Source organism: Canis lupus, chromosome 3, assembly GCF_048164855.1.
Source record: "Canis lupus baileyi chromosome 3, mCanLup2.hap1, whole genome shotgun sequence".
Taxonomy (NCBI): domain Eukaryota; kingdom Metazoa; phylum Chordata; class Mammalia; order Carnivora; family Canidae; genus Canis; species Canis lupus.
Genome location: NC_132840.1, coordinates 10,249,878 through 10,276,359, shown reverse-complemented (window position 1 = coordinate 10,276,359; position 26,482 = coordinate 10,249,878). Strand labels below are relative to the sequence as shown.

At 49.0% G+C, this 26,482-nt stretch overlaps 1 protein-coding gene and 2 long non-coding RNA genes across 35 annotated transcripts in view; 2 read left to right on the top strand and 1 right to left on the bottom strand.

Moving 5' to 3' along the window:
* Positions 1-26,482, bottom strand: part of ZFHX3 (zinc finger homeobox 3) — a 524,735-nt gene that overhangs the window by 235,956 nt on the left and 262,297 nt on the right. Inside the window, exon 1 of one of the 32 annotated variants that reach the window (XM_072817207.1) lies at positions 10,325-10,476. The exons of 30 other annotated variants lie outside the window; for them this stretch is intronic. The gene's annotated coding sequence lies outside the window, so the exon portion shown is untranslated. Of the gene's footprint in view, positions 1-10,324; positions 10,477-26,482 lie in introns of those variants that run through there. One more of the 32 variants, XM_072817226.1, reaches the window with a different exon arrangement.
* Positions 255-7,981, top strand: LOC140628095 (uncharacterized). Of its 2 annotated transcripts, XR_012026506.1 has the most exons (3): positions 255-1,122; positions 1,870-5,252; positions 5,459-5,811. It is a non-coding gene; the product is annotated as an uncharacterized lncRNA (long non-coding RNA). The 2 variants fall into 2 exon arrangements; XR_012026503.1 differs by having other exon boundaries at positions 1,870-7,981.
* LOC140628177 (uncharacterized) lies at positions 10,544-24,947 on the top strand. Its single transcript, XR_012026552.1, has 3 exons — positions 10,544-13,472; positions 21,666-21,837; positions 23,679-24,947. It is a non-coding gene; the product is annotated as an uncharacterized lncRNA (long non-coding RNA).

Here is a 26,482-nt window from a genome sequence, read left to right as displayed (position 1 = left end):
GCGGGGCGGGGGGCCTTCGGGGATCCACATTACACAGCAACAAAGCGGAAGGTTAATTCGAAACTCCCAGCCCCGCCGCCGCTCGGCTCCCCGGGCAAAGCCTGACATCTACAGTCGCGCGGGCGCAGGCCGGGGCTCGGGGCTCGGGGCTCGGGGCTCGGGGCTCGGCGGCGGCGGCGGCGGTGGCGGTGGCGGTGGCGGCGGCGGCGGGGACCCGGGCCCCGGGGGCGCTCGCCGCGCCGCGCTGCGCAGGCCGGGCCGCCCCGGGAACAAAGCCCCGTCTCTCCCGGGCCGCGACCCCGCTCCCGCGCATCCCAAGTCAGGGGCCGGCCTAGAATCGGACGAGGAGAAAGGGGCGCGCCCTCGGCCACAAGAAAGGGAGCCTGGGGCCTCAGAACCCGAGCCCTCGGCCTCGGGCCCCATCCACGTCACAGCCAGGCCACTCCAGCACGGGGACATTAGCCAATGTGGACAGGAATTTATTGGAAACACACACACACACACACCCATCCTATTAACTGCTTTACAGAGTACTTCTGTTTTTCAGCTGCAGAAACTTAGAAAAACATCCCCTGCTCTCCAGTGAGACTTTAAGGATAGAGTTCTCCAAGGGAGAGAAAGAAAGAAGACAGGAAGAGAAGTCCCAGCTTGCAAGGGAAGCCTACACTCTCTCTCTTTTTTTTTTTTATTTTTATATTTTTTTTTTTTTTTTAAGACTTGCCTTAAAAACCCACATCATTTCAGATAAGGCATACATCAGGCCCTTCCCGGGGAGACTCTACTGCCAGGTCGAATTTAATAGGGGGGGCACCCCAGTTGGTCAAAGCCAACTGCTGGACGTTTTTATATCTCCCCAGGTTCACCTTTTTCCATTCTGATATGCAAAGGCAAGCCCTACAGAAACCTCACCGGAAGTGCCCTGTCCTGCCTCTCAGAATCCCACACTCAGCTCTGTCTGATTTTACTCCCGCCCAATTCTCTCAGCACAGAAAGGCACCTGCTTGTCCCCTGCTGAAAGCCACCCACCCAGGCTGGCCCCACAGCCTCGAAGAGTCCAACTGCGCAACAATGACCCGTGCAAGGGTGAGAACTACAATGAGCTCACGAGGCAAAAAGCTGTAGGTATGGAACCGTATCAGCACTATGCACACACTGATGCAGGGGGAAAGAGGATGCCTGGCTGATTAAAACTATCCCATCACCGCGTAGAAGGCGTTCTGCACAACGTAATTTGGGTTCAAATTAACGTAAACATCCAACCTGTTGGGGACAGACAACCCCTTCCCTACATCTTAACGTTTTAGTGCAGAAAAGAGACTCCAAAAAATTTTTTTTCCTTCCGGTAGGGCCCTGGGAGAAAAGACTGCCTCTAGGGAATCATGTCCGATTAGGGACAAAGGAGAGCACAAGCCAAATTCTGTCACACATGAGAGAGTGTATGGGGAGGAGGACTGGAGAGCAAAAAAGGGCAAAGTGGAGGATGATTTTGCAAACCAGAGTGCGATCACTGTCGAGCTGTTTCCAGAGCACCTGACTTTAGACCCAAGAACAGGTGGTGTTTTCAAAACATACTATTATTTATATTAGCCACAGGAGTTGAGAACACCTTAAAGAAAAACCAATTAATAATTTAATTGAAAAAGTCACTATGAATAATACATGAAGATGATGATGCTAGCAATAACGCAAGTAACGTGGCGCCCGCCACCCAGATATGACTTTGGAAAGGTCTTCAGGAACCTCAGGACTCCCAGGCTTCTGGGTCCTACCTCGGAGCCACCCCATAGCCTGTTAGATAGAGACAATAAGAAAATGTTTATACTCCCAGAAAATCTAATTTTGCTGCTTTATCTTAACTTTTATTAACAGGGGACGACCTCATAATCTGGTGACATCACGAACCTGGTGGGCCGACAGATAAATAACTTCAATAAAATAAAAGCTAGAATGCTGAAGAACCTGCTCTAAAGTAAGCTGGAAGGATGTGGAGGTGCTGGACAGAAGGCCCCGGGGGGATCTGCAGGATCCTGCCAGGGTCCCGAGGGGCGGCCACCTGACAAGTAGAACTGAGAGTGACCGTGGTTCTATCTTACTCCAGCACCAGCTACGTATGTGCTCAGAGCTGGCCAGCTTCCTTTGTTACAGGCAAAATTTTAACAGGTGAATCCACAGGCAAGTAATCTATGCATGGCCTCTGTAGCATTATACAGGACTGCCAAAAAGCTGGGGCATTACCTCTACCAAAACTTATTTCCCCTATTAACAATCGCTTCAGCAGCACACATACTAAAATCCGTAGGAACAAAACAATACCTCTCCAGAGGGATTCTGAAACTTTTGCACTTAGGGATGGAATCAACAGTTTCCCTGAAACACACGTTGCAAATCCTGTCCTCCAGCTCTGAAAGGCCCTGGCCCTTCTGAGGGCAGATGCCTGTAGTTAAACCCATGGCCTACCCAGCAGAGGCAGCCTGGCTTGTTCATGGCTCCTAGACACTGTTGACAAATAAACCCACTCTCAGAAAAGGCAGTTCTCCATAACCAGTCTCATCTCCTCTGGACACCGTAATTGGCAACAGCCAAAAGGATAAATATTTAAAAATAAATCAGGGAATGCTGACCTCTTCCCTACTCCTCCCGTGACCCACTCTCCAAGCCAGAGGCCAGCCCCCCCACCCCACCCCAACACTTAACTGACTGGTAAATCACAGTGATCCCAACTGAGCCAAACTGGCTTGCCTTTCTCTCCACATACACATTCATTCTCCAGAGCTGTGTCCCCTCACTTCAGCAAAGGTAAATATGATCTCTGAGCTCAGACACAGTGAATGTCAGCATTCTGACTTCCAGCTAAACCTGGACTCTATTTTCACAGCACAGCTGGGTTTCAGGGAGATTAGTGTATTCCTTCAGATCCCTGTATTTTTATGAAAATATACATTCACACGGATTTTAAAATTAGTGCTTAAATAACCTTGAGGGTTTAACAAAGAAAAAGCCAGGAGAGGGCAAAAACAAAAGTCCCTGAAACAAACAATAAAAGTCATTTAGAGCTAAATTGCACACCATGCCCTGGATTCACCCCTTCATTTCTAGGCAGTTATATTTAGGGATGTGGTACCTGCCGGGTGATCAGGCCCTCCTGGGTGTGACAGAGAATACAGGCTTTCCTCAGAACTGCCCACACTCACCTCCATAACCATGGGAGGCTGGTGTGCCAAGGCCTACGCGCAGATGTTTTGATTCACATTTCTCTGACACATACCTCAAGGCCTCCATCTATCGCTACAACGCTAATTCCAGAGATTAATTTTTACCCCCAAATCATGGCTGGAGCATTATCTAGTTTACTTGCCCACCCTCCCCAAATCAGACCCTAAATCTGTCAATGACACACATGCGAAAGACACAAATGAGCAACCTTTTTTTTTTTCTAAAAACTGATTGGAAGCTTTTCCAAATTAATTTTAAGTTGCAAAGCCTAAGTTTAAGACCGCAAAATATAAAGAACTTGCCTTAAAACAGCTTTAAAGCATTAGGTAAAGGGATTGCTCTCTCCCTCTTTTTTTTTTTAAACAAAAATATTATTTCTAAAAGGGCAAAGAGAATTTGCCATGCAAGACTTTTATACCCAGGGGGATTCTTACATTTGTGTTTCTAAACCTTGAAATTGAGAATTTTAATGAAAAGGCAGACAGATGCTTAAGGATAGCATCGCGACCAGAGTCCATACATTACAGTTGAGAAGCGCTTTGTTTGGGGCCAGGAAAAAGAGGTGGATTCCTATTTCGATCATGGGCCATCCCCACTGTCTGACACATCCCTTTGCGCTCAGCCTGATGCAAACCACAGAATTCTTGGAGGGAAGCAGGTTGGAGGGAGAAGAAAGGAAAAAGCAAACAGGAGAGGAAAGAAAGTGGGGGGGGGAATGTGGCCTCTTTATATTAATTGTAGTTTGAAAAAAAAAAAAATCTCAACATCAATTCCATAGTATGTACCAACAGCTCCCATACACATGTGTTAAAACAATCAATTAAACAATATGCCAGGAGCACAATACCCAGGATCAGATTTTTTTTTTTTAAGTGAAGAATTTCATTTAGCTTTTGCAATGCCTTCCTATCAAGCAACCACTTCTTGGGGCAGGACACTAAGAGATAAACAAAAGATGACCCAGTTCACACTTCCCAAATGAGAATCCCATTTTCTTATCTTTCCATTTTGGTGCGTTTTTGTTTGAAATCTGTGCTAATCTGACTTAAGAGCCAGAGCTGAAATTTCACATATCCTCCAAGTCAGCCAGTGTTTTAGAATTTGGATTTCTATTGAGGCTGTTCCAATCCTCAGTGAGGCCTACGGTAAAATGTGCTTCATGCTGTTTCGTTTGTCTCTCTGCAGACAAATAGAAACTGTGAAATTTAAAGAATGGATAAAAAAAAAAAAAAACCTAAAACAAAGAGGTTAAAAAAATAGGACAAATGTTTTTGCTTTTGTGTCTCCCTGGAGCAATTGTTTGGGGGAGTCTGCATTGACAATAACCATGAGAAGGCCATCTAAAGGCGATGCGCACACAAGGGGACTCCTTGCCTGCTGCCTTTGGTCTGGGAGAAAAAGCACCTTAGCTCCGTTTTCCAGGAACAAAAGGCCAGGGCCACGGAAGGGGGGAGAGGTTACTGGGGCTTTCACATGGAGCCAAGTGTCAATGCAGGTTCATTTTTCACCCGTCTTAGTTGGAAAGCAGCTCAGTGAACTTCCTAATGACTGCTTTTCCCTCTCCCCCTATTATTTCTAAACCTAAAAGAACAAAACAATAATATTTTTTTAAACCTAAAACCCATCATCCTATTAGAGGAAAGCCTTGGGGACCTACAAAGTTTTCCCTCTTTCCTTTCCCCACCCTACTTTTTTTTTTCCTTTTCTTTTTTTTTTCTTTCCCTTTTCTTTTTTTTTTCTTTCTTTTTTTTTTTTTTTTTTTTTTTTTAGAGAAGGGAGGATTCCAATTGTAGATCACATGGAAATAAGAGACACTGGACATTGTGGTCATTTTTAGTAACACCAGAGAACTGCCTTTATGTCTACAGAAAGGCAGGGAGTAGAAAAATAAACGCAAAAGGGGGGAAAAACTGAATAGGGATAGAAGGTGATAGTCGGGAAGCTGTGGGGCAACGCCTGCAAACATGTTCTTTTTTCACAGCATGAAGTCGCTAATGCCAGCTTCAGATTTGCGAGTGAATCAAAGTCATCACTACGAGGTTGGGGTTTTTTTGGGGGGGGGTGGAGGGGTGCCTGGAGAAGTGGACAATAAGGCTGTACTAAAGACATAGGTGTGTGGGTGTGGGTGTGGGGGGGTGCTTCAAAGAAAGGAAGCTGAGATGAATCACTGCATGCCATGGAAATGCCAGGGCAAGTGGATGTCGGAGTGTTTAACCAGATTCTAACCTGGAAACATCTTCCCCAGCGGGTGAACCCTAGGACGAGGCAGTGACACGCAACCCCTCAGCCTTTGAACCCAGACCTGGCAGCTTGGGAACACGTCCCCCCCCCTTCCCCAGGCAGTCAGTCCCAGGCTCAGGCTGAAAAAGCGAGGTGGGGGTAGGGATGAGAGGGCCCAGCGAAGAAACACAATAAACAACTCAAATATGAACGGAAATGACATCAGCAAAGTGAAGGACCTGTTTATTGCAGATCAAAACAAAACAAACTTCCAAACCTTTTGTGTATACAAGATAACTCTATAAAAAGCCCTCCTAAAATGTCACCAGGGTCGACACATCAGCATCCCAAGAAAACGGATGACAGTTACCAAAGGGGGAGGGGGTTGAGGGGGGAGGAAGGGGGGGGGATGAAGGGAAGAAGATGGGAGGAGATAGAAAACCAGAAGGGGCCAAAAACCCAGCTGACGAGTTCCCCCCTCTGCTGATCCTTAATATTTATTGGTGTTTATAATCTAAAAGCCATGCTCTGTGTTTCACTTAATACAAGGCCAGACAGTGCTGTCTAATGAGGCAGCATTACAATCAGCTTGTAATACTGAATTTTTAATGCTGCCAAGGATTCTGTTACATAATAATATGAAAAACAGAAGCTGAAAGTGGGCTCTCGGTGACAGGCCACTGGAGGTTCCAAGCAGGCAAGCGCTACGAGCCCGCCTTCCCTTCCCTCTCCCTGCCCACCCCCATCTCCCGGTCTGCCGTCAGCCCTCCATCCTTATACAGGAGGTCGGTATGGAAACCAAGAGGATTTCTTAGTAAATCCACTCTTTTTATTATGACTGCCATTATGATCATCTTGGATCCCAAGTTATATTTCAAGAGTTTGAATTCTAACCTATCTGGGGTTAGAAGTGTGCAATGAGAATTGGGGGAGGCTGAAGAGACAAGGGGTGCAGGAGTGTGGGGGGGGGAGCTTATTTTGAGAAAGCTAGACAATACAGAAAAAATCGGGGGAGGGGGAGGAAGCTAAGAAGCTGGGGGGGGCCGAAGTCTGCCGACCATATTCACAGCTGCCGCACTCAGTTTACATCGGTGTAATTTAAAAGCATATATATAGCCGCCGTCTCTCTTCTCTGTAATACCCCAAGACTGTAAATCTATAACCACTGCAATGATTTAGTGATTAAAAACATGATAACATATTGTGTAACTGCAAACCACAGAACCCCTGCCAACTCTCCTCTAAGATAAAGGGGAAAAAAATACAGAAAATGTGTTGCTTGCAGCGATCTTCCTAAACCCAAAAGATTTTAATAAAAGAACCTATATAGTAGACTCATCGGAAAAGGGTGAGTGAATTCTATGTGAAGCCAGCAAAGGGGTGTGTGGGAGGGGGGAGGGCAGCTTTATGTGGGATTCTTTTCCTTGTACTAACAAATTACGACCTAAACATGCCTTTTCTTTTCTCTCTCTCTCTTTTTTTAATAGTTTGTTGTAACTGGAATAACTGGTCTTGTGTGCTGTCTTGCATATTCAAAGCAGCTTTGTAATCGGATCTGGAGACCCAACCTTATTTGCCTGAACTCAATAGGGTTTTTCTTCTCCCCCCTCCTCTCTTGTTTTGTTTTGGATTTGGTATTGTGGGTTTTCTGTTCTTGCTGGGAGCAGACAACCACGCAGGAAGAGGCTCTGGTGCCTTTAAGCTACAGAGCAAACACCTGAGAGGGGGAGGCACAATTTGTAACATGGCAGGAGGAGCCTAAAATATACACAAAAAAAAATAAAATCAAAGCAGCTGTAGGGGTTTTGGCCTCTGAGCAGCTGACCTGACCCCATTCTGTATATTCTTTTATTTCCCTATTGCAGGATTCCTGCACCTTGGGTCAGATTCGAACTCAATGTGACCCTGAGGAGAAGGCAGTCACCGAGCCCTGGAACTGCTCCATATGTAATGGGGGGGGGGGGGGGGGATGAAGGGAGTATAAGTGCATATGCATTCAGACTCCCCCAGTGTAGACACCCACACACTATGTACTTACACACACACACACACACACACACACACACACAATCTGTCAGGGATGCCAGGCCGTGGGGCCAGGTCCAGCCCAGCTTTCACAGCTCACACAGCCGAGAGCCTGAACTCTCTCTAAAGCCCCCCAAAATCTTCGTATCTACAACTCTACCCATAAACACATGCATGCACAGACCAACGCTCCTCCAGAGACTTTATATGTTTAAAAAGTCCACAGATCTGAATTGCCTCCTCTCTGGACCTGAGCAGGGCAGTTTATTCAGAGAAATCAATAGGAAAGAGCATTTGCAAATATTTATATAAGCCCTGTGCGTTTCAGCATTAAGTAATTAAAAACTAAAACTCAGGGAGGGGGAAGGGAGGAGACACACAGGCAGAAGAAGGCTACAGGCCTAGAGTGGGTTTTCCTGCCCACACCTCATCTCCCCAAACCACAATCCTTTCAAAACTGACTCCATGTACACTTTTTACGAAATCCTGTTCGTGCACCATTTGCTAGACTATTTCAAAATCATCTCCAAATATGGATTCACCTACCACCAAGCTTTCAAGCCTGACTATAAGATAAGTGTCTGTATTCTCTCTCTCTCTCTCTCTCTCTCAAATGCACACACAGCAATCCTTACTTTTGACATTGCTTCAATCTCTGGTGTATTACTCTCTACCGTATTCATATTTCTAAATTATTTGCACTAAAGATATCTAACATAAGATGAGAGGAGGGCCCCCAAGGTGGTGATTCAATGAGCGAACACCTACTCCCAATCTCCCCCCAATACTTCCTACTCCCCTCAACCTACAGGATACTCACACCTTGGGGGTTTACTGAAATCCACATATGTAAACAGATCTGCCCCCCCCCCCCCAATGTACAGTAAAATGAAGGAGTTCTTAAATGAGCCACTATCCAGTGGACTTCCCCTATGTTGTTCCGGAGAGCTGGGCAGTAAATTCTGCTTGTACTGCCTCTAAATCCGCTCTAAGAAGCCGACTGAGGCACTGGAGCACCCACACTGCAGATATTGTAGAAATTTACAGTAAATGTAGGTACACGATTGCAGCACGCTGCCCTATTGATTATGCAGATTGTGATCAATCTTTTCCCCTCTCCATTTCCCAAGCCTCTTTCTGAAGACCTCCAAATAAGTTGCTCTGTAACTAGCCATTCTCCCAAAGTAGGGAGAAAAAAAACAATTTTTAAAAAAACATCATAAATCCTCAAGTGTCTCCCCCCAAAAGGATTCTTTTTTTTTTAATTCCAAAGTGAATTTATGCTTTGCAATTTGCATTACAGTCAAGCGATCACCGTATGTCATCTTCTTCAAAGGTGCTTAACAAACCCCCTTTTCAAAGTCACTAGAAGTGGAGGCCAGAAAAGGCAATCAGCCTCCTTCCATATAGTCCTTAGATCACGTTTCAATGATTGAGACCAATAAAAATTGTCATATTTCCCTTAACTTGGAAGCAACAAGGGGGAAAAGTTAAGTGGGTGATTTTTGAAAGCACTTGTAATCAAAGAATTTGCCCCAGTCGAAGGAATTGCACAACCTTTTGCAAAAAGTCAGCTTCCGAGCAACAGATTAATTTGTAAAGTAAAATGTTATTTTTTGAACATAATAAAGAAACCTACGACTCATCGAGTCCTTTCACGATTTAAATATACTAAGCACATCCAATACACTCACATCTAGCCTCCAAGAGATACGAAAAAAAAAAAAAAGAAAAAGATGTACATGAAAACGCCTGATGGCAAAGAGTGAAGCAGGGCGAGGGGGTGAGTGGGGAATGGCACGTAAACTATCCCAGATTCGTGTAAGAAAAAAAAAAAAAAGGAAGCAAGAAGAAAGAAAGAAGAAAAAGGGAAGGAAGAAACAAAAAGGAAAAAAAGAGAGAGAAGGAGGAGAACGAAGAAAGAGCAGCAGGCACGCGGCGAGGTCCCCGGCCCAGCTGGTCCAGGAGCGAGGCCGGCGGCCCCGCGCCCCGCGCCCCCGGGAGCCCCTAGTGTCCGGGGCAGGGCCCCTGCGGGCGCTCGCGGCGCGGCCGGCGGGGCAGGGGGCGCGCAGGTACCGGGCCGGGCGGAGCCGCCGCGCCCCGCGCCGCTGTCGGACCCGGGCTCCCGCCGGGCGGCCGCAGCCCCGCGAGCCGAGCCCCGCCGCGGAAGGCGCCCGCCCGCCCGCCCGCCCGACCAGCAGCAGCGGCGGTGGCGGCGGCGGCGGCGGCGGCGGCGGCGGCGGCGGGGGCGGCTCGGCCGGGTGCGCGCCCCGCGCGGCGGCTCAGCCCGGGGCCCCGGCGCCTCTCGGGGTGGGGCAAAGTTGGGGGCCGGGGGCGGCGGGGGCGGGGGCGCTCGGCACCGCGGCCCCCCGCCCCCGCCGCCGCCGCCGCCGCCTTTGTCTCGGCGCCCGGACCCCGGCCGCCCTCCCGCCCTCGGCCCGCGCCCCGGCCGGCCCTGCCCCGCGGCGCCTCCAAACTCGGCGCGCGGGCCTCGCCCCGGGCGCCTCCACCCTCCCGGGGGTCGCGGGCGGCCGGCGGCGGCGGCGGCGGGAGGAGGAGGGGGCGGCCCGGGCTCGGCGGCGGCGGCGGCGGCGGCGGGAGGAGGAGGAAGGAGAAGAGAAAGAGAAAGTTTGGCGCAGGGGGAAGGCGAGCGGGACGCAGCGAGCGAGCAGGGCGCGGGCGCGGGGAGCGCGGGCGGCGGCGGCCGGGCGCGGGAGCCGGGAGGGGGCAGGACGAGCCCCATGCAAAGCAGCCCGGGCGCCCCGAGGAGCCCCGCGTCCGGGCGGCGGCGGCGGGAGGAGGAGGAGGAGCAGGCGGCGGCGGCGGCGGCGGCGGGAAAAAAAAAGAGGGAAAAGTTGCCACTTACGCGGTTGCTTCTCCGGCGGCGGCGGCTGCAGCGGCGCTGCTGGCGGCGGCGGCGGCGGCGGGAGCTGGCGGCGCTTTTAATCCCGAAAAGAGGCGCTCGGGCCGCGGAGCCCATCAAGGCAGCAGCGGCGGCTGGCGGGGGTCGGCGGCGGCGGAGGACGCGCTGCTGGCGGCGGCGGCGGCGGCGGCGGCGGAGCTGGAGCGCGCTCGGCGGAGCCCGGGGCGGGAGGCGGCCGCAGCCGGGGAGCCGGAGCCGCCGCCGCCGCTGCCGCCGAGCAGCATGGTTGGCGGGGAGTTTACAGCCCCCGGAGCGGGCAGGGGCCACGGAGGAGAAGCGGCGGCGGCGGCGGCAGCGGCTCTAGGCTGTAATTGGGATGCAAAGCAGGCGGCGGCGGCGGCGGCTGCGGCCGGGAGGAGGAGGAGGAGGAGGCGGCGGCGGCGGCGGCTGCAGCGGTCGGAGGGGACGCGCTGGAAGTGGGAGCTGATGAGTGAAAAGAAAAAAAAGTCTTTGGATCTTTATTCTGCTAATTAGTTTCCTGCAAAAAATGGCTGTGATTAATTCAGTGCGCATGTGCTTCATTACCCAGGCACGACGGGAAGGGCTAATTAGCCACCTTCTGGATCAATAAGATTCAGCAAAAAAGAAAAGGGGGAGGTGGAGGGAGGCAGAGGGGAGGAAGGGAGGAAAAAAAAAAAACCGGGGGAAAGTGATGAGCAGGGCAAGGAGAGCAGGAAGAGAGGATGGGAGAAGAGCCCAGGAAGAGGGAGAGAGGCACCAAAAGTTTATGCATGTATTAAAAACACATACACACACACGCACACACACACACACACACGACACACACGCACACACACACATACACACCGAGAAGTGAAATGCAGAGAAGCAACAATAGGAACCTGGCTAAGATTTTTTTTTTTGAGATTTTTTCTTTCCTTTTTTTTTTTCTTTCTCTTTTCTTTCTTATTTTTTCCCCTTTTTCTTGCTTTCTTTTTTTTTTTCTTTTGCCAAATGCAGCAATGTTTAAATTAAATAAGAGAGCATCTTCAAAGAAGAAGGGAGCAAGGGTGGGGGGAAGCAATAATGGAGTGGGACAGCTTAAAGCAAAGATTTAAGTGAAAGGCAGAGAAGCAGCTCGAGACAAAATAGAGGCCACTTTAAATTGCAAATCTGAGATTTTTTTTCCCCAAAAAGGAAAATTATCCCCCCCTAAAAAAAAAAAATCAGAGGACAAAAAAAATAATATGGACAAAACTTTAGCACGTACCATAGACTAGACCAAAATATATATATATATGATATGTTAATTTTGTCTTCTGAAATAAGATGCAATCAATCTTCTCTGGTTCTTTAGAAGGAGAAGGGGAAGCAGGAGTGATGATTAGAAGGAATAAAAGGGGGAAAGTGAAACAGAACTGAGAAGGGGGTTAACTTAAAGGAAAGACAAGAAAAGGAAAAGTTGCACTTGGAAACAAGTCCAACTTTCTACCTTTTTGGACCTAAGAGAAAAGTAAAATCAATTTTCTCGTGTAAAACCTGGAAAGCAGATGTTTTCAAAACACAGGAAGCTATTTTGCCATCAAAAGCAGGGATGTAATAAAGGCAGTGAAAAATAATTTCAAACTAAATTCGTAAGAAAGAAAGCCAATATATTTAAATAGCGAGGAAAGGTCTAGAGTGGAGAAAGGGGGGAAATTATATACCCCTTCCCTCATGCCAAAAAAAAAAAAAAAAGTCTCACAGCTTCCTCCAAGAGTTTGGAGCAGAGTCTCGAAGCCAAAGGGCTTGAAATGAGAGGATGGATTTCAGATAAAGACTAGGAGCAGTACATCCCACCAGAGCCCAAAGGAGATCCCTGGAATCAAAGACAGCAGCCAGGGACCCTGCTACTGTACCGATTCCCAGTACATCAAAGCCATCACTTAGGCGGGTGTACGGTACCTCCAAAAAGCAAGCAAACAAACGCAGGAAGAACAAGAGTCTCAGTCTGTCTCTCTCTCTCTCTCCTTCTCTCTCTCTCTCTGTTTCTCTACCCCCTCTTTCAAATCCTAGCCTTAGCGTCACTGCTAATGCAATAGATTTTTTTTAATGACAAGTATGTATTTATGTAAGTTCTAAATATGAACTAGTACCACTGAAATTACAATGTCTGGAATAAAATAAAATGCAATTTGCACTTTAAGTGATCTGCAAACAAATGCAAAAACAACATTGATGTTTCTGAAGGTATTTTTAGTGAACCCTGTAACATCAGGTAGACAGCTCTCACCAAAACTTATTTTTCTTAGGGGTAAAAAAAGATTTTTTTTCCCTCAGCCTCACTGGATTACTTATTTTAGAAAGAATTGGGGAATTAATCGGGAAATCTATTTGATTAGAAAGGAATTCTTCATTTTGAGAGATTTTTCCAATGCTCTTAAGAGCATGCAGCTTCTTAGTCAGGACTAGGAGGAGAAAACGGTTTAGGATTTTGCAGGGTTACCTCATCTAATCCTTGTGAATTCACTCTGGGAATAATGCTGTTTTATTTAGAGAGAAAAAAAGAAAATACATTTAGAAAAATCGGGGGTTTCCTCTCTATGAGCCAAATCTGGATTGCCATTCAAACTTTTCCTGGCTGCTTTTCCATGCGGGACAGTTGATCAATAAAGCCAAGTCCAGCCTGGCTTGCTACAGGTTTCACCAGTCAGTGCTTGCAAAACCTTTGTCATTTTCTAAAAATAAAAAAGCTAAAAGTTATTGTAGAAGAAGGGGCTTTTTTTTGTCCCCTGCACAATGTGTCTTTTGTGAGGTTAATGCCATTCTGGGCTCTCGATAGCCCTGGACAATGGGAACTCTCCAGGAGCCTGCAAAGACTCTGGCTTTTTTCTTTCTTGATTTTTTTTTTTTTTTTTTTTAAGGGAAGGATGAAACATTCCTACAGTCCAAACACAACTTCTACTTTGATTAAATAAATATTTATCTTTATTGTAACCATTGTATATTTTTACCTTCAGTTTGTCCGGTTTCTGATTATTATTTTAAATTTTTCATTGGCAACAGTTAATCTTTTTTTTTTTTTCCCTTTCAGTCCAAAGTGCAGGTCAGTGTAAAATGTAGCTGACTGAAAGAAGACTGGTAAATTCTGAATTTTTCCATAATACATCAGGTAAGGAAAATTGCTCAGACCTTCAGGAGTATATTTGCCTCTTATTTATCTATCTTCACAAATCTTCATAATTCTGTTGGTTTATTTTTTTAAGATGCAGCAGAATTAAATTTCTCCTTGTAGATCTTGGAAACTCACTTTAATGCTCTCTGTATTTATTTTCTTTTAAAAATGTAAATAGTACTAGGAGCGAACTTGTAGCTTGTTATACAAAACAGCGCGGAGGAAGTCAGTATCTCCACTGGCATAGGCTATTTGGGGGAAATTCTGGATATAAATGTATTTCATGTTGCAATATAGGAAAATGTCAGCTTAATCTGGTAAATACTTATGCTAATTTTACTCAGTGAATTCGTTATAAGGAGGAGAGGTACCAAGCTTGTATGATTGAATAATGCTTAGGCGATAATCCAGCATCTATATGGATTATTTTATGTACAAAATGAAAAAAGGAACCAAGAAATTCAGAATCTAAATCCTTCATTTAGCTGGCAAGAGGGCAGAAAATTTTAGACCAATCTGTTTTTAAGACATTTACAGTAGGGACAGAAAGTAGAATGTAGGCTAAGTATTGCATTGATGTGTATATTTCTCTGCCTCTCGCTCAAATGAATGGATACAAACACAAAGATATATGCATAAATGGGTACATAAATATACATTTGAATGACTTTAGATGTCTTTGCGTCTCTGTGTGTGCTGAATATATGTGCACACAAATATACAAGGTATACATAAATGCAGGTACTGTACAGAGCTATGCGTGTGCTCTCGCTGGGGGTTTTTGTTTGCAGATCTGTTTGAAGCTACTTTTTTTGCAAATATAAAATAGAAGTGTTGGTTTAATGATGAAGATGTGGATGGTGAATTTGAGTAAGAATCTGCTTCCCTGCAATTTTCAGAATCTGGGGTTGCAATGTGAGCAGATATTATTTGGTCCAAGGGCTGAAGATGCCGTGGGCCAGTCTTAAGGAGAAAGAGAGGTGAAGGGGATCTTAGGAGATCTCACTTCCAAAGAGCCTAGCTTCTGGGCCTTGGGTTTTCCTCTGGTTGGGGGGGGGGAGGTGTTGGGGTACACACAAACAAAAAAAAGGGGGGGGAGGAAGGAGGAAGAAAAAAAAAAGAAAATCCGTGAGGAGCCAGGGGAGGTTGAAAGGACGCCTCTGCGCACAACTCTAGAGCTAGATCTGAGAGCAGGGTTGCAGGGTGAAGAATGTGCGGGTCTCTTTTTGAATGTGTATTGTTATTCTAAGTCTATTGTATGTATATGTTACTTTCCTTTCATTTGCCACGACAACATATGGATCCCATAAATGCAGACATGCTGAAGTGCATCTGTCTGGGTAGTTAACACGATCCAAACATCCCTCTTCGTTCCGCTGACTCGGGCTCTTCCTCGGGGTCCCTGGCTGCGCTCGGGGCTGGCCGGCCCTTGCCCCAGGCGCGCAGCACCCTGCAGTCTCGCCCTTTTGTAGTCTCCCGGTGGGATCCAAGGTGCCGCGCCGAGGAGGCGGGCTGCTCCAGGTCCGGGGTCACAGGCTCCGCTGCCGCCAGCCCCGTGCGCCAGGAAGCGAAAGGGTTAAAGCCGCCCGAGCTCTGGGAAGGGGCTGCGCTCTCCCCGGAGCGAGGTGCCGGCACCAGCAGCTGTGATTTAGGGGTCAAGTCCGAGATCACCTTTCTCCTGCCTCTGGAAACGGCAGAAGATGGGGTAGGGAGGGAGAAACAGGAGAGAGAGGCAGCCAGGCGCGGCACTTGGCGCTCCATCCATCCATTCCCTCCTCCCTGACCTCCCAGCCCACCTTCTGACCCCCAGACAAATGGAACAGTTCCCCTTTCTGCTAGGGGTGCAGGGTGAGGTCCTTCTGAGCATCCAGAATTGTTCCAGCCCCAGCTCTATCCCAGTGCTGAGCCTCTGTTATCCAAGCCCCAAACACCAAATCAGAAAGTTTGCTCTTAATGCACCAGAGGGTGAGCAGATGGGTCTGGGTTTAAAAAAAAAATGCTCCCCGTTTGTGGAAGACAGGGGTGCCCTTGCCAGGGTGGGGGAGTTTGGATGTTGGCGCCAACCCCGCAGACTCGGATCCCACTCCTCCTCATCCTCCTGAGCAGATGTACACAGTGGTGTCCATTACATGCAGCTTCTTGCTTTGTGCCCACAATCTCAGCCAAAAGCTTTCTTTCCCCCCAGCTTGGGCAGCCTGGAGAATACTTTTGTCAAAATATTTTTCACGCCTGAAAGATAACCAAAACCCAAATTCAGATTTGTTTCTGAGCCTTTTCACTGGAAAAGAGCAAAGCATCTGAAGTCCCCTTTTGTTATGGCGCTCCACGGAAGCACCTGGTTGTGGGGCTCAGTGCCCAGGTGACGTCCTGGGCACCGTGGGCCGCATACGCGGTGCCCACAAAAGGAGCTTTAATTGAGAAAGAGCTTCCCAAATCCCCCCACCAGGTTGGGCTTTAGGATAACGACAGCTCTTTTGGAAAGTTACTCCAAGGAAAAGGAGTTTTTGGTGGGAAAAGAACTGGCTGGAAATGACAGAGAGAGAGAGAGAGAGAGAGAGAGAGGAGAACTGGATCCCTGGGGGGACACAAAACAGGTGGGGGATGCTAAGAGTGGGTAGGGAGATGAGCGCATGAGGGTGTCCACAGACAAGGCACTGCCCGCGGAGGCTCGGTGACGCGCTCCCCAGGCGCTCCCTCCAGCTGTCGGAGCGAGGGCGAATCACCCCGATTTCCGCTTCTGCTTCCAGGGCCAAGAGTGGACCAGCTGGTCCAGTAGGCAGCTGAGGTCTGTCTTCCTAGCCCCGGCGCCCCTAACCCCGCCAGAGCCTCCAAACCACGGAAATCAAACCAAATTGGCCGCTCGAATCTAGAGAGGTTTCATCCCTGGGGCAAGGGGGAGGGAACAAGCCTTTTTTTTTTTTCTTTGAACTCCGATTCAAAAGAGACCACAACCTACTCTTGAGTGCCATCCCCAATACAAGGATTGTGGGTATGTTTCATTTTTTCATTCTTTCTTCCCTATTTCTCAGAAGTAAACCCTTTAAAGAATTAGCCCCAAACTTAGAGCGCCTGGGTCACTGAAAAGAGTTCCAAATGATAAAGCCTGCCCTTGATTCCCAATACATGGCGCACTGTGAAAATGCAGGGCAATTAGTCAGTTCCAGGGTTTGAGTCCGATTTCCAGTATCCTCGGATCCTTTGCAATGGAAATCTGAGATCCAACCTTGGGGCAGGAGTCGTCTCAGAGTTGGTGGCTCTCTTGGGTTCCAGACAGCCTGCACCGCTGGCAAGCGCTGGCTTCCCTGTTGGTGACCTGGTACCAGAAGTTTGCACCCCATCTAAAGCCTGGGGCAGGTGAAGAAGAGAACTAACCTCGTCTCTGCACAACAGAGTGAACAACTTGAGGGCAAGAGACCCTCGGTCGGGCTATGTTCGCTTTGGGGATTTCCAAGGGCATAACTTTCGGGGGGAACGATGGAGGTTTCTGACTTGCCAGCCAGAGGCAGGAAAAAAGGGATCTTTGGGAGGCATGGGCGGCGGGCTAGGGAGCAGGGCTGAGAGCGGGCACCTGAGACCTGGCACCCCTTTGCGCAGAGCCCGTTAGGGCTGGCGTGGGGAGTCAGTGCCCGTGGTAGCACGTGCATTGTTGACACGCAGACACGCAGGCGTGCGCTAATGGAGGGATGCGCGGCTGAGCAATCCCCCGATGCCTGCATTTCTTGCAGGCATGGCTTGTTTAATAGCCAGGGAATTGAGTGCCTTCCCACTCACCCCCACCCCCCGCTTTTTTTTTTTTTTTTTTTTGCTGAGAAATGTAAAAAAGGGACCTATGCCGTGTACATATTCTGAAGAAACGTGCATTTTTTTCCCTGAGAAATACCTAGCACCATAATATTTCTGATTTAAGGGGCGAGGGAAATCTTTGAAGTGAAGAAAATCAGTGGGGGACGAACTATCTTTTCCTGATTTTTGTGTGTGTGTGTGTGTGTGCGCGCGTGTGTGTGTGTGTGTGTGCGCGCGCGCGCGCGCGTGCGCTCACGCCTCTCCTCAAAGCCAGTAATGGGATTTAAAATCAGAGATTCCCAGTCTTCATCCTCCCTCCCATTCCATTTTGCTCTCCTCGCCCCAGAAAACATCTGCAGTAACCGACTGTACGTCTAAGGGGACGATTTAAAGAGAAACAAGGTTTGGGGCGCTCGCGTCAACTTTCCTTTTCTTTTTCAAATGAAGCTGAAAAAAATTCCAAGGACAATTTAAGCACCAAACGACATCGAACAGATATTTTTCCAAAGCAAAAATTTTCCAATTCGTTTGTTTCCAATTCTTAGAAATAGAGAAAAAGGCAAACCCGATCTTCCTGTACACGGATGGCTCAAAATTTGGGGCCAGTGCTTGGTTAGGGCTGGGCAGGGCAGGGCAGGGCGCAGCCCCGTGGTCAGGTGCTTGCCAACCCCGGGGCTCTTGGGCCGGGGCTCTGGTAGCTGGGCTCCCCACAGATGTCCTGCGGGCCCAACTCGTGCCAGGGCAGCATGCAGGGCAGTGGTCCCCTGTGGGCATGGCCACCTCCAGGTTTAATTCCAGGGCTCAGCGGGGCAGCAGGAACATTCAAGGCCAGTTTCCTCTGGTCCTGGCTTAGGGCGCACCGTCTGTGCGTCTCGTCTCCTGCCCCCTGGGCTCAGCATCGCCTGGACCAGGCACTGTTCCCACCTCCCCAGGAACCATAATCTCAAAGATCCTGACAGTTTCCTGAGACACTCACCACAGTTCACTGAGCCAGGGCTTGCGTCCTTAATGTCTGGCACACCCAGCCCCATTTCGGGAAATCTTTATTCTCCTGCCGGCTCCGGGATCCTGAGAGGAAGCCTGGGAGCTCAGGCCCCTGGAGAAGCTGGCTGGGGAGCCGAAGCCAGCGCAGAGCCACTGCCCTGGGACCCAGGTGCCCCTCGCAGGTGCGTGCCTAGCAAGGCTCCTCACCCCCTCAACTGGGTGAGTAAATGGCCTGCTGCGGAACAATCCGAGCACCCCATTATGCCCCTGCAGGGCACCCCCAGGAAAACCAGCAGGCATAGGGCCTGGCCCCAGCAGCCACCTGGGAAGGAGAGGGCAAGTCATCCATGCACTTCAGGCCTGAGCTGAGCTGCCCAAGCCCCGTGCCTGCATCCAGCTCTGATTCCACTCCCCACCCTGGGCTCCCAGGGCTTGATTCCCTCTCCACTGCCCTCCCTGGGCTTCCCAGCTTCTTTCAGGACACAGATGCTCCAACCCTGTCCTGTGGGACACCAAGGGGGGCAAACAGCAGCCACCACGGGGGGCTGCTGGGAGCCCTGAGTCCACCTGCAAGAAAAGGCTTCCAACTCAGGCCAGTCCGGAATGGTTGTGCACCCTATGGACCAGGGAGATCTGGGAGTGGAGAGCCCCCTGGGGTCCTGCTCATCACTAAGGTTGATCAGAAACTAGGCTGGTTGAGGAGGTGGGACTAGATGTTTAGGGTTAGCAAGGGCCTGACATGAGGGGTGCCTGTGTCTGTGTGGTTGGTTCTGGGTATCGCCCTCCCTCTCATTTTGTCTGGGAAGAGAAAAGGAAAGGCAGATTGGTGCCGACCCTCTCTGCAGTCTGGGAGCGCTCCAGCAGGAAGAAGTGCTCAGAACGACACTTCAGCCCCGACACTTGAATGCTAAAGGTTAAACTCACAGTCTTCAGGGAAGGGCTTCCTGCCAACTGGAACAGCGGCACTCTGCCACAGGCTCTCCTCCATCTCCCCCTGTTCCTCCCCTCTCCCCCCAGGTACAGCTAACATCAGAGCCTCTTGCTGTTTGTGCACTTCAGGGAGAGATGCCCCCAGGTGCTGGCTCTTCCCATCTCTCCCCACCTCCAGGGAACCTCTCCTTCCTTGCCCCCCCATTATGTTGCCTGTGGCTATTTGTACCTCACTTTGCTCTCGGGATCCCTGACCTATGGGTTCCAACTAGTTCCTGCTGTGGAGTTGGAATGAACTCTGCACTGCAACAAGGATGCAAGGATCACACAAGTGGACACTTGGGGAGAAGCTACTCTTGTCCCTTTTCTCTTTGTTCTGGGTGCAGGCAAACTAGAAGCAAATACCTTCAACTGAGTGCCCAGCCCTGGAAGGGTCTACAGGGACACGCTGCCAGTAAGGGGGTATGTAGAGACCAGAGTGTCAGACTGGGAAGGTTCTCCAAAAGGAACAGCCATGGGGGTCTGTGTTCTTGGTGCTCTTTCCCTCCTGACCTCATTCCCCCAAATGATGGTGAGATTCAATCCTGCACCCCTAAAAAGAGTGTTCTGGCTGGAGATCAGGGGTGTAGTAAAGCAGACGAGGTTTGCTCTTGGGAGTCTGGCAAACCAGCCCTCTTCTTTCTTCCCTACCTCCCTGAAAACCCTACATTTGTTGAGCACCTACTTGGTGCTCAAGGGTGGCTGGCACTCTACATGAATTGCATTCAGTTTTCTCAGTAGCCTTGGGAAACTGGTATTATCAGTCTCATTTTATAGATGACGACTATCAGACTCTGAGAGATGAAGATCACACAGCTATTAAGTGGCTCAACTTGAATTTGAACCCAGTTCCATCTGGCTTTCGAGCTATTTTTATTACACCGTCTGCCTCTAGTCAAGGTCAGGAGAACCAGGGACTCCAGGGAAAATAAAAGAGAGATAGATACACAGTGCACATGCCCTGAGAGGAAGGAAAGAAATAGATTCTGAGAAGGGCTCTCTGGTTTTGATACGGATTGAGGGCTGGGAGACCCATCATAGAAAGTCATGGAGGTTGTCCTCAAAAGGCCACAGACAGAAAGGACAAGGAAACCTAAGATGAACAGGCCCCCAGCCCAGGATGACAGCAACATCATATCACCCTGAAACAATCACCCCTGGACTCCTGGAGGTGTGGGCCTGCCCCAGCCAGACCAGGGCAAGATCATACCAGGCCTTTCTCGCTTTCCTTTGTAAATTTTCTTTCTGTGTCTGAAGCTCAGACGAGTTGAGTTCCTAACTTCTGTGAGTCAGCAGGCTGACAGGAAGGGATGATCAGATGACCAATTACTCATGAACAAATGTGAGGAAATTCAGAAAGTGGGAAGAAGAGAGGGCAGTGACATCCAAATGGCAGGCGTGCGGAGGGTCTCCTGGTCACTCTTGGGGCTGGCCCCAGGAGCTCTCGGTTTTACACTGCTGGGGGGAGGGGGGCCAGGAAGCGTTGTCCTGCAGCTGTAGGCCTGCAGCCCCCTCAGAACAGACATGCCTGCTTTGTGGCTATTGGAGGAAGGCTACAGGAGAGTCTCCTGCCAACTCTGGCCAACCCTGGCCTCCCTGTGCCACTAGGTACTGAAGCACTCCTTGAGGGGCAGGGGGGTGTGGCTTCTGCAGCGAGGGGATGTCGTAATTGGGTCAGTGACATGAGCTGGGTTGTGTTGGGCTGAAGCGAGAGTGTGGAACTGGGCAGGACTGGCCAGGCCCACATGGAGGGGTTGCTGAAAGCCTTGTTAAGGAAGTACTCCTGACCAGGCAATCCAATTACATAATGCCACAAAAATAACTCTGGGCTGGGAGTCTTGTCAGAGTGACGTATTTAGTTAGCAGAGAGGGGTATCAAATATCTATCTCTCAACCCAAGGGCTGAAAGTACACTCGTGGCACTGATGGGCTCCTCCTCCCCCCCACTGAATGAAGAAGGTTGGGGTGGGGTGGGCAGGGCCCGGGCAGGGGGGGGGTAGAGGATGCACATTTCTTTTTCCCCTCCTTTTTCCCCCCAGGAGCAACAAAAGCCAACTGTTCAAGGTAGCTGCGTATGCCAGCTCCCAAGTCCATATACAGAGTCCCATATACTCAAATGGGTCAGGGACAGCTGAGAGCAAGAAAGGAGGGGAGAGAGTGGAAGAAATGGAGGAAAGGGCTTTTGTTGATGTTGTTTTGTTGATGGAACAGGGTGGGCATGAGTTACCTTCTTATTTCTCTAGACTAGACTAGGCCTCCCACTACAGCTGACCAACTGGTCCCACTTTGTCCAACACTGCACTAGATGGAAAACTGCATTCCGGGAACCCCCTCAACTCTGGAAACTGGGACGGTGGGTCAGTCTCCCTCCCATAGGTTTGGCTAAGTTTTCACAAGGACGTAGAAAATTATGACCAAGATAAGGTAATTCATTTTGTTTTGTTTTGTTTTAAGGATTTTATTTATTCATGAGAGACACACAGAGAGCGAGAAAGGCAGAGACACAGGCAGAAGGAGAAGCAGGCTCCATGCAGGGAGCCCCATGTGGGACTGGATCCCGGGACTTTGGGATCAGGCCTTGAGCCAAAGTCAGCCGCTCAACTGCTGAGCCACCCAGGAGTCCCAGGTAATTCATTTTGATTCAAAATTATTCAAAGAATGACCTAAATAAGCTATTTTATCATAGATGCAAAGGCTCTATTTCCAGGAATTCGAAGAAAGAGGCATACGCTCCATTCCCCCCCCACCCCCATTTTGGAGTCTAGAGCTTTCCAGGTGGAAAAATCACCTGTTCCATCCGCTCAGCTTTTCAGATAAAGTTTCCAGACACATTTCTGCCATTCCAAAATGCCCAGAACTCCCGCCGCAGTTTGGTTAGGGACCCTTTTCTGTATCACCCTGAAAAAAAAAAGCAAAAGTTTCATGCTTGAAACTCTGCTCTTAACGTCTTCTTATCCCCTGATCTCTTTCCCGGGTCTCATTGCCTCCCTGGGGCACCCCGGTCACATTCTGAGCTGTGTCCTTTAATATATTCACCTACAGCCTGTTAGCATTCCCTTGTTCCTAATATGGATAATCACCGCCCCTGATCCTTTTCTTCTCAGCTGCGGCCTCCCCACTCATCCTTCATCTACACCCATCTGGGCCCCCCCCTCCTCCCCCCAACCTTGTAAGGAGACAAATGAGGATAAGCAATGCCGGGCCCCAGACTCTCTGGCAGCATCCGAGCTTTGACAGGCATTCGTCCCCAAGCTCCATTCTTATTTAAAATCAAAACGTCTCTAAACTCCTCGGAGCTAATTATAAAAGCAACTAGCTGGGCCTCCGCGGGTCGCGGGCCTGCGCGGTCACCAGGCCGCTGCAGCCCGAGTCCACCTGGCCGCCGCCTGCAACCAGCTCGGGGGGCGGGGACGGGGGGAGGCCCTGCCCCCGCGGGCGCTACCTCCTCCGAGCCCGGGTGCAGCCTGTTTACCTGGCGAGGCCCACGTGACCGGCCCAGGAGGAAATGCTGAGCTCACCGTGCCCCTGGCACACGTGCGCCCGCCCGCCCGCGCCCGGCCTCGGGCCTCCGCCGCCCCTCCCCCGGCGCCCGCGCCTTCTCCCACTTATTTCTCTGACTCTCCCGGTCACACTTTCCTTTGTTTTCTCTCCTCGCAGGCTGTCTCCCACACGGTGGGGCGCACGCGCGCGCACGCACACACTTCTGGGAATCCTCTTCCCTCCTCTCAACCAGCCTCTCTGCCCCCTTTCAATCTCTTTCAGATCTGTGGCCATGGAGTCTCCACTGGTTTTAAAAATACACTTCCTCTTTCCCTATAGATTGGAGATTTATTAAAAAAAAAAAAAAAAAAAAAAAGAGGTCTGGAAGGCCTGGAGACCCTTCCTGAGGCCCAGGATGGTTGGGAGGGGCGGGGGGTGGCGGGGAGGCCAGAGCAAGGCTGCCTCGTCCAGCCACTCAATTTCCTGCTCCAGTGGGCTTGGAGATTTAGGTGTTGGGGGTTTGGTCAAACATGCCTCCTTTATTTATTTGTTTGCAGCCTTTCTTCTAGCTTCCCTCCCACGCTTCCTCTCTGCTGCAGGATGGGGTGCCTGCCCTTCCCCACAGCCAGACCACAGGTCCCAGCGGCTCTTGGCCTCGTGTGGAGGGAGCACGGGCATCTGGCTCCTGGTCTTTGCTGCTGCTGCGCCTCCTTCTGTCAGGGGCTGAGGGGGCTTCTCAGGACCCTTCCAGCCCAGGGAGCTGGGAGGACCCTGGAGGCAGAGAGGAGGACCAGTGGTCAGCGCAGGTGCCTCCTGCCTGCTCAAAGGGCTATTTGTGCGCGGAACCAAGTGGCAGGGCTGTGGGGTTGGACTGCTCCCGGAAGGCTTGCTTGATGCCCGTGGGCGCAGAGCCAAAGCATGCAGTTTAGAGGAAATGTTTAATAAAGACAGGGGAGTCTCAAACTGTTTATTTATCTTTATGGAAAGGTGGAGATACGATGTCCCTGGAAACTGCCTCAGAAGTGGACTGTAAGGTGGTGAGGCCAGAGGGTAAAACAACGGGGGCCTTCAAAGGAGTGGGCTAGCCCCTGGCAAAGGGGCAGAAAATAGACTCTCACCACCCTTTCTCTCCCACCTCCCAACCCCAGGCTCCTGAGCTCATACACCTTGTAGTTTGGGGTGAGGCGGGAGGTCGAAGGAGGCATGTGAAGTCATGCAAGAATGAGATCATTAATATATACAATGGAATATTACTCAGCCATAAAAAAGAATGAAATCTTGCCATTTGCAACAATATAGAGCTAGAGAGTATAATGCTAAAAGCAAAATAAGTCAGCCAGCGAAAGACAAATACCGTATGATTTCACTCCTGTGGAATTGAAGAAACGAACAGGCAAAGGGGGAAAAAATGAGAGAATGAGGGAGGGGGGAGAATCAAGAAACCCTCTTAATGATAGAGAACAAACTGATGATTACCAGGCAGGGGGTGGGAGTGGGTGAAACAGGTGATGGGTTTTAAGGAGGGCACCTGTCCTGATGAGCACCGGGTGATGTGTGGAAGTGTTGAATCACTGTATTGTGCACCCGAAAATAATATAACACTGTTTGTTAACTGGAATTTCAAAGTTCTTACAAAGGAGTGAGACCATTAAGTAATTATTATTTAGGTGTGAACTCATAATCCTCAACTCTCATAAAGGTGGAACCCTACTAGGAGGACATGAGTGTTTTAGTGGGAATGTTTACTATTGGTTTATGTTGAAAATCAGGAATAATACCATCCTGTTGAAAGACCCTAGTAAAATCTAGGGATGGATTTCAACATTAAAATAGTACTGTTCTTCAACATTCAGATGCATTCCTACTTCTTGAAAAATGTTTTCAGCACACATTTAAATGGCCCTGGCAGCCAGTAAGGTGAGAATTCAGATATTATGAGGTCACCTTCTGGAAAGACCTTTTCATAGGTCGATGTACAAAGCCAGGGGAGATGGGGGTGTCTTTGGAGGAGGTTCAGTCCTAGATATGCCTCTTCAGGCATATTAAGATCTAAATCCTCTTTAGACAGGCTGGAAATCCAGAACTTTCTACTGGCTTTAAATATTTTGTGCAAGTTCTAATTTTAAACTTCCAAATGTTATAGGCCAAGGACTCGCTGTTTTGAGTTGTCAATTAGGTAGATAGCTCTGTTGGTCAATTAAATGATTTTTGTGGTTTTAGAACCCAAATAAAGTGGTATGCAGAGTCTCAATGTCATTCTTATCATCTCCATGAATATTTATGGGACCCTGGCTAACGTAACAGCACAAAAGAATAGGGTGGAGCACAGGTTCCCAAATCCCTGTGGGTTTGAGATGCCTCTGTCATGAATTCTACACTATCCAGTTATTATCATTGTTTGTCAAACTAAAGCCCAGAGTGGTGGAGAGAGGTGAATTATGCAAAAGATACAGGAGGATTTTAGGTCTTTGAATATGCTGGCTTTCAACTTTGGAGGGATCTGGGAAAGGATGTGCAGGAAGTTCTTTTCCCATCTTTGAGTCTAGCTCAGGTTCACCTCCCCGAATGGAGACCTGAGGCTGGAGTGGACCTCACCTGGCTTCTCATATTCAGCGGTCTGGGGGAGGTTTCCTGGATTAGTTGACACGCACCAAAATAACATCAATAAGATCCATTTGTTTCACTGCTCAAATACCTGTGATGCTGTGGAAACGCACATGCACTTATGAATACATTTGTATTCATGTTATGTGTTACCCCACCTGCTTCCCCAAGGATAGGCACCATATGGAGTATACACTGTACGCATCTCCATAAATGCCCACGGTGCTAATTGGTACTCAGTGATGTGCCCGTGGTGAAGAGGAGGATAATGATAATGTTGATGATGAGGAGGAGGATGACAACGATGATGACACTAAATTGCTAATAATGAGTCAAGGATGAAAACAGTTCTGGGCATAGAGAGATGCTCAACAAACACAGAATGAATGAATAAAGTTTAGGACTTTCACTGAGTGCTTCCTGAGAAATGGTTCTTTTTAAAAAAAAAAAGTATTTACTTCATCATTACTTATTAAGAGAAACAATCTCAACTGCTTAGCCTGTGGGCTGGGATAAAATGGCAAACAATAACATAACGTAAATTGGCAATCACTTTTCATCATCACTGTGACTGAGATGCCGAATACTCCCCTGTCTCAAAGCAGATGACCACGGGACATAAAGTTTTTTTGCTAACACCTAGAGCATAGATCCATTCTCCTAACTACTTGGGGAAGGATGTCAGAGAGGCGATGCTGGTAGCCCAAGAAAGACACCTATCATGGTCAAGCACAAAGGCCTGCAAACCAGAAGTAGCCATACATCGCAGTGATGCACAATACGCAAATCAACAGTTTTTAAAACATATAGGAAAGTCAAATAAATAAATAAATAAATACATACATACATACATAAAACATATAGGAAAGTAAATAAATAGAAGAAAAAATTCCACAACTACCTGGAAAAAATCAGTCTTTTGTTAAGACCTAGAGAGTGTAAGGATCACCAAAGACTTGGGTTCTGGTCCAGCTCCACCAAAGAGAGCCAGAGGGCCTCCAGGAAGTGACTTCATGCTGGACCGTGTTTTCTCCTTGTAAAACGAAGGCAGCAATACATACCCTACAGGGTTGTTGGAAGATCAAGTAAGATGCTTAATATAGAGTGTCTGTCATAATTCCTACCACCTGGCAGGTGTTCCAGTACACGGTACAAATGGTTACTATCCTGACACCACTCACCTGTGG